The following is an 8,983-nucleotide window of genomic DNA, read 5'->3' as shown; positions in this document are numbered from 1 at the left end:
TGTTTTGGTGTTTGTCGTCATTTTATGCAACTAAACTGCCTTGCTAAAATGTGTTAATGCATAAATCCCAGATACAAAAGATGAGACACACTGCAGTGGTCTTAAAGGGAAACTTCACTGCTAGAAATCCATTTGTTTTTCCAGTTTCACTACATAGTCGTAGTGATCTACAGTAGTGATTTTAATAATAATCACCCCATTTCAAGGCTTCCTTGTCTAGCTAAGATTCTTGAATCCTTGGTAAATGTACAACTTTGCTCTTTTTTATCTGAGAAATGTATTTTGAATGTAAACCAATCAGGGTTTAGGCCTGGGCACAACACTATTACAGCAACCACATTAGTGGTTGACCTCTCTGAACCACCCATCCCGAATCCGGTATAATTGTCATCAGCAACGCTGAATAGCATAGCGCCACAGTCAAATAATATTACTAGAAAATATTCATATTCATAAAATCACAAGTGCAATATTGCAAAAACAGCTTAGCCTTTTGTTAATCCACCTGTCATCTCAGATTTTGAAATTATGCTTTACAGCGAAAGCAATCCAAGCGTTTGTGTAAATTTATCGATCGCTCGACAAAACAACAATTACACTTAGCATCAGGTAACTTTGTCACAAAAATCAGAAAAGCAATCAAATTAATCGTCTTCGGATGTTTTCACTCACGAGACTCCCAGTTAGACAACAAATGTTCCTTTTGTTCCATGAAGATATATATTTTTTATATCTAAATACCTCCGTTAGTTTGGTGCGTTATGCCCAGGAATCCACCGGAAAGAGCGGTCACGACAACGCAGACAAAAATACCAAATTATATCCATAATGTCCACAGAAAAATGTCAAACGTTTTTTTATAATCAATCCTCAGGGTGTTTTTCAAATATCTATTCGATAATATATCAACCGGGACAGTTGGATTTTCACTAAGACCAGGGAGTAACAATGCCCGCTTTTTTTCTTTGCGCACAACTCACTCTGAGAGCCTCCACCTATCCACTTACGCAATGTGGTCGTTCACGCTCATTCTTCAAAATAAAAGCATGAAACTATGTCTAAAGGCTGTTGACACCTTAGGGAAGCCATAGAAAAAGGAATCTGGTTGATATCCCCTTAAATGGGCAATAGGGATGCATAACAACAGAGAGGTTTCAAAAACAGGGGCACTTCCTGATTGGATTTTCCTCAGGTTTTAGCCTGAAATATCAGTTCTGTTTAACTCACAGACAACATTGACTGTTTTATATCCTAATCTGTCAATTATATGCATATTCTAGCATCTGGTCCTGAGAAATAGGCCATTTACTTTGGGAACGTTATTTTGCAAACATAAAAATAGTGCCCCCTAGTTTCAAGGGGTTAATGATCTTGTCAATGCTCTAAACACTAAACTGAAATGTACTGCTTTGTTTATGGACCTGTCAAAAGCTTTTGATACTGTTGATCATGCTATTTAATTGAATAAGGCCTGAGCTCTGATAGACCTGCTCATGGTTTCATGATTATCTTAGTGACAGAACTCAGGCCATCGTGATTGATGGGGTTAAGAAGCGAAGATTTAAAGTAGTCTTTTTCTACAGAAATAGATTGTGTCTTTCCCTAAGCAGATTATTCAATTATTCATACTGCGTCCTGTATCAAAAGGTTGGCTGGACAACGCTAGTGGCTAATAGATATGGTTGTCCTTATTCAATAGGTTGGCTGGACAACGCTAGTGGCTAATAGATATGGTTGTCCTTATTCAATAGGTTGGCTGGACAACGCTAGTGGCTAATAGATATGGTTGTCCTTATTCAATAGGTTGGCTGGACAACGCTATCGGCTAATAGATATGGTTGTCCTTATTCAATAGAGCCATTGGACATTTCAATGATGTTCCTATCTTCCAGGACATTGCATGTTATCTTGGTTGACTAATTTTCCCTGGCTTTGTAAAGACTACCGGAGACCTACTTCCTCTTTTCCACCCTCAAAGGCAGGCTTTTCAAAATGGGGTGGTACTAGTTTACAGGTTAACGGGAGCTTTGTTACCGTACACTGTTTATCTGAGATTGCTAAATAATCAAATTGGCTGCTTCTGAGGATTCCTCTTCCCATTTTAGTTTAAGCCTGGAATGTAAAAGAGACAGAAGAATGCTCAATGGGGAGCAGTTACCTGAAAATACATATCTAAATCAATCAAATCAATCAAAATGTATTTATATAACCCTTCGTACATCAGCTGATACCTCAAAGTGCTGTACAGAAACACAGCCTAAAACCCCAAACAGCAAGCAATGCAAATGTAGAAGTAAATGACTGATAGTTAGTATTTAGTAGTCATAAAAGTATGCCTTATTTACTTTGAAGAACTACTAAAATAGGGATTTTGTCAATCATAGCCAGCAACTCAATAGAAAGTGGGTGATTACTTGTAATTATATAATAAAGTAATCAAAGAAAACAAATGTAATATACACAATAACTTAAATGTTTAATTAAAGTAAATGATTGTGAATAATTGTAAGTGATAAGCAGTAATGGACAGTAACTACCATCATGGGACTTTTATTAGTAGTTATGTTCTGTGCTATTACAGCATTCAACCCACATGATGCGTAGAGCATTTCATGTAAAAGATAATAATTGAAACCTAAATTGAAAACCTTGATATCTTTTTTGAATAATCGTAACGAAACCGAACCGGCCTCAAAAAGCACTAACTGCTTAGCACTACTAGCAATATAAGGGGCTTGCTCGTACCACTTCAAGCTAAGCTAGCTAAGTTTAGCTAGCTAGCTTTGTTTGCTATACCTAAAATGTAATCTAATGGAATATCTAGCTAGCTAACTAGACTAGCTAGCCTCAGTACATCTCATTGGAAGCGAAACTGGAGAAATGTTTTAATGACGATGACAAAGAATAAAGGAATGACTTTGGCTTTATGACTCATATTAGTCTTGGAGTGACTATACATGTGTGTTATAGCTAGTGTCACAGGTCCCAGTTTTGGGACTGGTGCAGCAGATAATAGTTCCTGTAACACAGGATAAATGATGAATCAGAAGCTAACACGTTTCACTGCCCCCTACTGGCCAACAGTAGTATAAATGATGAAACAGAAGCTAACACGTCTCACTAACCCCCTACTGGCCAACAGTAGGATAAATGATGAAACAGGAGAACGTGGCATCTCTTTCAAAGGTTCTCTCAATTATGAAAACACACAGGTGCAGGATCGCATATAGTCCCCGTGCGAAGCTAACACGTCTCACTGCCCCCTACTGGCCAACAGTAGTATAAATGATGAAACAGAAGCTAACACGTCTCACTAACCCCCTACTGGCCAACAGTAGGATAAATGATGAAACAGGAGAACGTGGCATCTCTTTCAAAGGTTCTCTCAATTATGAGAACACACAGGTGCAGGATCGCATATAGTCCCCGTGCGAAGCTAACACGTCTCACTGCCCCCTACTGGCCAACAGTAGTATAAATGCATCGCAATGGCGAGACCCTGGAGGACAGACATTTCAGTAAAAGCATTCTTCCCCATTACAAAGAAACAATACATAAACACAAATGTGACCATACATTATGTAGCTCCTGTAGCTCAGTTGGTAGAACATGGTGCTTGTAACGCCAGGGTAGTGGGTTCGATCCCCGGGACCACCCAGACGTAGAATGTATGCACACATGACTGTAAGTCGCTTTGGATAAAAGCGTCTGCTAAATGGCATATATTATTATTATTATTATATTATATTATGTGTGCGTCACACTAGCTAGCTAACGGACAGCATGTCTGTGAGATGTCTCATATTCTACATCATGCTTATACAGTAGGAATACAGATAGTACACAATGATTGCCCATGAATGTCTACATTCATGAATGACAAGCCTCTCCTACACTGTCTTCACCACCCACTGCTTCAACCTCTTGCAGAAGATTTGTTTGTACTGCAGGTCTCCTCGAAAGACATGAAGGCTGATCATGAGGATGTGTAACCATACAATAAATGATGTTCATCTGTAAACAACAAAGGGCACAGTAGACTGGTATGTGTTTTGTGGCACTCAGAGTCTATAATGGGGTATTGAGATGAGCTGTTAGGAAAGGTGTGTAAAGTTTGAGGGGGGCTTGACTTGTTGCCAGTCTAGTCATGTAGTGTTGTGTATGAGCACCTACAGTTGTGCTGTTGAGTAGAAAAGCACTGCTAGAAGCATATACTAACAGCCGCTTTCCACCATGACAAAGAACTGACTACAAGGATGGGAAACGTTTTAGGAGCACTTGGCGTGTAGACAGTTTAGTGTATTGATGATTTTGCTTTCTAAATAGGATATTGTTCTTTCATAAATACCTGCTGGCAAGTCAGATGATGTTGAGCTTATTCCCAGGCTGAAATATTTCATCCAATGGGTCTACAGGCGCTATACTACTGAAGCTGGTGTCCAGGCCACCAGCAGCAGTAGGATTAGTCTGTAGGAAACACTAAGTAGTAAGTGATAAGCCAACATTTTACTACTTTGTCCAAATCAATACACACTCAAACAAAGTACTATATCGACCCACCCCCCCTGATGTCCATAAATCATGCCTACTAAGCTTCACACACAATACCCACCCCCCTGATGTCCATAAATCATGCCTACTAACCTTCACACACAATACCCACCCCCCTGATGTCCATAAATCATGCCTACTAACCTTCACACACAATACCCACCCCCCCTGATGTCCATAAATCATGCCTACTAACCTTCACACACAATACCCACCCCCAACAGACATCAAACCCACACCATCCCCTTCTTACTTCCTCCATTTCTCCAATTTAGACTTGGTTTTAGTTTCAGAACAGTTTTAGAGCCGTTTGGTTTTAGTTTCAGAACAGTTTTAGAGCCGTTTGGTTTTAGTTTCAGAACAGTTTTAGAGCCGTTTGGTTTTAGTTTCAGAACAGTTTTAGAGCCGTTTGGTTTTAGTTTCAGAACAGTTTTAGAGCCGTTTGGTTTTAGTTTCAGAACAGTTTTAGAGCCGTTTGGTTTTAGTTTCAGAACAGTTTTAGAGCCGTTTGGTTTTAGTTTCAGAACAGTTTTAGAGCCGTTTGGTTTTAGTTTCAGAACAGTTTTAGAGCCGTTTGGTTTTAGTTTCAGAACAGTTTTAGAGCCGTTTGGTTTTAGTTTCAGAACAGTTTTAGAGCCGTTTGGTTTTAGTTTCAGAACAGTTTTAGAGCCGTTTGGTTTTAGTTTCAGAACAGTTTTAGAGCCGTTTGGTTTTAGTTTCAGAACAGTTTTAGAGCCGTTTGGTTTTAGTTTCAGAACAGTTTTAGAGCCGTTTGGTTTTAGTTTCAGAACAGTTTTAGAGCCGTTTGGTTTTAGTTTCAGAACAGTTTTAGAGCCGTTTGGTTTTAGTTTCAGAACAGTTTTAGAGCCGTTTGGTTTTAGTTTCAGAACAGTTTTAGAGCCGTTTGGTTTTAGTTTCAGAACAGTTTTAGAGCCGTTTGGTTTTAGTTTTAGAACATCTCATGTTGGCTGCTGGAGTTTCCAAGAATCAACATGTTTTTAGCTAAAGACTTACAAACAAAACACCATACAGGCCCGGAACATGATTAAAACTATCATTTTGATATCATGGATGGTCAGTCTTTGCATCCATAGTTCTATGAATTTGATTGGTTACATTTCTCCAGCCCCACCCCTTTGCATGTTACTGAAATTGGGAGTACGCTCTGTTATTGTTTCTACTTGTGATGAAGTATTTACCACACAGTACATGTAAGATATAGAGAGACCGTTTAAGTGTGAGCTGATCCTCCCTAGGCCTGTATGCATTATGTGCAAAAGATTTTGCGTCTGAAGCCAAGTTCAGATACATAAGACAAGATGCCACGGGATGGCAGCGTAGCCTAGTGGTTAGAGCGTTGGACTAGTAACCGGAAGGTTGCGAGTTCAAACCCCGAGCTGACTCCTGAACCTTAACCCACTGTTCCTAGCCTGTCATTGAAAATAAGAATATGTTCTTAACTGACTTGCCTGGTTAAATAAAGGTAAAATAAATTAGATAAAATGGTCTTCAGGAGTTTTAGAACAAAGTTTGCTTAATCCAAAGGTCTAGTTTAGGAATCTCTCATGTCGTCGGCTGGAGTTTCCAAGATTCAACATCAAATCCTTATAATAATAATAAGTTCTAGGGAGGGGCTGTACAGTCATTGCTTTTGTCCAATCACAATGCAACTTAGGTTTTGGGTTACACAGCTACGAGGTGAAAAAGGCAATGCTTGTGGAATGTACAGTGCATAGCAGAGGCTTGGGCTTCATGCTGTTGCTTGCTTCTCCTGTTAAAGTCTTGCGACGATACCGGCTAAATGGATCAATCAGAGAACAGTGCGCTAATAATGTTCTGTGTGCAGCTAGCTAGTCAAGCAGAGAGCCAGCTAGCTATTTTGCTGCACACAGCTAGCCTAGCTTGCTGATGTTTATCTGACAAGTCACAAAGCGTGCCCTGTTTCTGTTGCATTTTATTTCAGGACACTCGTTTGCTATAACACTTCCCTACAGCGAGTGGCAACTTTGTTTCATCAGTCATTTTAAAGAACCGTGGAAACGGTCTCAACTGCACTTCTCATCTTTTTTCAAAATCTGAATGCCCCGTCTTTAAAGGCTCTGCATATGGTCAATCCGAGTTCTGCATTGGCCGTGCAGCATTTACAGTGATACGGCCTCTGCAGAAGTCAGGACATTCATACTTCTTGCTCTTCGCGGAGCAGAGCTGTTGAGAAGAAAGTTGTCAAGGAAGTGTGTTTATACAGGACCCCCCCCCCCCCGCCTATCGTCAACCAATCACGTAATGAGGATCTATACGGAGCCTTCTGCATCGTTAAAACATTTGGGAGGCCCACGGCGATGCGGAGGCTACGCAATTATGTCACACCATCCATAAGGCGCCTCCGACACAACATTCTAAAACGAGCTAGTTTTGTCTCGTCTCATGTCAGCTGTTCTATCTGAACTGGGCTTTAGAGGCATTAAGGTGGAGTAGTGTGTTTATATGTGTGTCATTTGTATGTGTGCTTCTGATTATGCAAGTGAAAGTGTGACAAGGGGGCCATCTTGGCGTAGGTGTGTCTAGGTGTAGGTGTGTCTAGGCGTAGGTGTGTCTAGGTGTAGGTGTGTCTTGGCGTAGGTGTGTCTAGGTGTAGGTGTGTCTAGGCGTAGGTGTGTCTAGGTGTAGGTGTGTCTAGGTGTAGGTGTGTCTAGGTGTAGGTGTGTCTAGGTGTAGGTGTGTCTTGGCGTAGGTGTGTCTAGGTGTAGGTGTGTCTTGGTGTAGGTGTGTCTAGGTGTAGGTGTGTCTAGGCGTAGGTGTGTCTAGGTGTAGGTGTGTCTTGGCGTAGGTGTGTCTAGGTGTAGGTGTGTCTTGGTGTAGGTGTGTCTTGGCATAGGTGTGTCTAGGTGTAGGTGTGTCTAGGCGTAGGTGTGTCTAGGTGTAGGTGTGTCTAGGTGTAGGTGTGTCTAGGTGTAGGTGTGTCTAGGTGTAGGTGTAGGTGTGTCTTGGCGTAGGTGTGTCTAGGTGTAGGTGTGTCTAGGTGTAAGTGTGTCTAGGTGTAGGTGTGTCTAGGTGTAGGTGTGTCTAGGTGTAGGTGTGTCTAGGTGTAGGTGTGTCTAGGTGTAGGTGTGTCTAGGCGTTGGTGTGTCTAGGCGTAGGTGTGTCTAGGCGTAGGTGTGTCTAGGTGTAGGTGTGTCTAGGTGTAGGTGTAGGTGTGTCTAGGTGTAGGTGTGTCTAGGTGTAGGTGTGTCTAGGTGTAGGTGTGTCTAGGTGTAGGTGTGTCTTGGTGTAGGTGTGTCTTGGTGTAGGTGTGTCTAGGCGTAGATGTGTCTAGGCGTAGGTGTGTCTAGGTGTAGGTGTGTCTAGGTGTAGGTGTGTCTAGGTGTAGGTGTGTCTTGGTGTAGGTGTGTCTTGGTGTAGGTGTGTCTAGGCGTAGGTGTGTCTAGGCGTAGGTGTGTCTAGGTGTAGGTGTGTCTTGGTGTAGGTGTGTCTTGGTGTAGGTGTGTCTAGGTGTAGGTGTGTCTAGGCGTAGGTGTGTCTAGGTGTAGGTGTGTCTAGGTGTAGGTGTGTCTAGGTGTAGGTGTGTGAATGTAATCCCCAGTGTAATAACAATAATTATTTTCCTCTGCAGGCACTAATCCCCTTTGCCTCCCCGTAGACCTTAGCCCTCACTCTGCAGACAGAGAGAACACAGGATTACAGCTTTCTTTCTGTGTGTCTGTCTGCCTCTGTGTCATCTCAGACCTGACACAGGGTTTGAAATGTTGTCAGTGAAGCACACAGGAATATATTGCAGTGTACAAAGCCTCTTTTTACATTTTCACAATTTAGCTTCCACATGGATTGAGTCAAAATATCCTCGTTTGAATCGACAAGGCCCATTAAACAACCCGGAGGTTAATGACGCTGACCTGGTGTACCTAAACCAGAGTTGGCAGGAGTTTGAATCGACAAGGCCCATTAAACAACCCGGAGGTTAAACGCTGAACCTAAACCAGAGTTGGCAGAGTTTGAATCGACAAGGCCCATTAAACAACCCGGAGGTTAATGACGCTGACCTGGTGTACCTAAACCTGGTGTACCTAAACCAGAGTTGGCAGGAGTTTGAATCGACAAGGCCCATTAAACAACCCGGAGGTTAATGACGCTGACCTGGTGTACCTAAACCAGAGTTGGCAGGAGTTTGAATCGACAAGGCCCATTAAACAACCCGGAGGTTAATGACGCTGACCTGGTGTACCTAAACCAGAGTTGGCAGGAGTTTGAATCGACAAGGCCCATTAAACAACCCGGAGGTTAATGACGCTGACCTGGTGTACCTAAACCAGAGTTGGCAGGAGTTTGAATCGACAAGGCCCATTAAACAACCCGGAGGTTAATGACGCTGACCTGGTGTACCTAAACCAGAGTTGGCAGGAGTTTGAATCGACAAGGCCCATTAAACAACCCGGAG

This window comes from Oncorhynchus gorbuscha, linkage group LG22 (assembly GCF_021184085.1).
Source record: "Oncorhynchus gorbuscha isolate QuinsamMale2020 ecotype Even-year linkage group LG22, OgorEven_v1.0, whole genome shotgun sequence".
NCBI lineage: Eukaryota > Metazoa > Chordata > Actinopteri > Salmoniformes > Salmonidae > Oncorhynchus > Oncorhynchus gorbuscha.
This window is presented reverse-complemented; position numbering follows the sequence as displayed.